Source organism: Sinocyclocheilus rhinocerous, unplaced genomic scaffold (genome assembly GCF_001515625.1).
Source record: "Sinocyclocheilus rhinocerous isolate Xijiao unplaced genomic scaffold, SAMN03320098_v1.1 C35638686, whole genome shotgun sequence".
Taxonomy (NCBI): Eukaryota; Metazoa; Chordata; class Actinopteri; order Cypriniformes; family Cyprinidae; genus Sinocyclocheilus; species Sinocyclocheilus rhinocerous.
This window is the reverse complement of record NW_015758454.1, coordinates 1-560: the sequence shown is the minus strand read 5'-3', so window position 1 is coordinate 560 and position 560 is coordinate 1. Positions and strand designations below refer to the sequence as shown.

Sequence of the window (560 nt, the reverse complement as noted above, 5' to 3'; positions counted from 1 at the left end):
TTTTGAACAGTAGTATTATACCGAAATATAATTTCACTGGTGTTAATTTGTCCAATTTATCAGGAATGTGTGAAGCCTGTAAAGTTGGAAAAGAAGCAGGGCAGATCCGTGGCTAAAATCCAGATAGAAGATGATGGCAGTTATTTTCAGGTCTATCAGGTGAGTACAAATGATGTGACTTTGATTTTGAGCCTGCATTGTGGAAGTCGTGTCTGTGTTTCATCCGTCAGATGTGATAAATAAATGCTGGTTTCCCAGGATGGTCAGAGGGAAAAGTTGGAGAAAGCGAAGATTACTCTAAACGACTGTCTGGCTTGCAGTGGCTGCATCACGTCTGCGGAGAGTGTCCTGATCACCCAACAGAGTCACGAGGAACTGTATCGTGTGCTACGTCAAAATAAGGTGCACTAATTAGTTACACTAATTCAGCTGTGCTTAACATTTTACTCCAAATGAATGTTTCACCCACAGCATGTTTGTGTCTGTGAGCAGCAGGTCAGCAGTAGCGAGCAGAAGGTGGTGGTGGTGTCTGTGTCTCCTCAGTCGAGAGCCTCTCTAGC

At 43.8% G+C, this 560-nt stretch overlaps 1 long non-coding RNA gene across 1 annotated transcript; it reads left to right on the top strand.

The window, feature by feature from the left end:
- Positions 1-25: 25 nt before the first annotated feature.
- LOC107735006 (uncharacterized) lies at positions 26-560 on the top strand. The gene is made up of 3 exons (XR_001639250.1): positions 26-159; positions 259-402; positions 493-560. It is a non-coding gene; the product is annotated as an uncharacterized LOC107735006 (long non-coding RNA).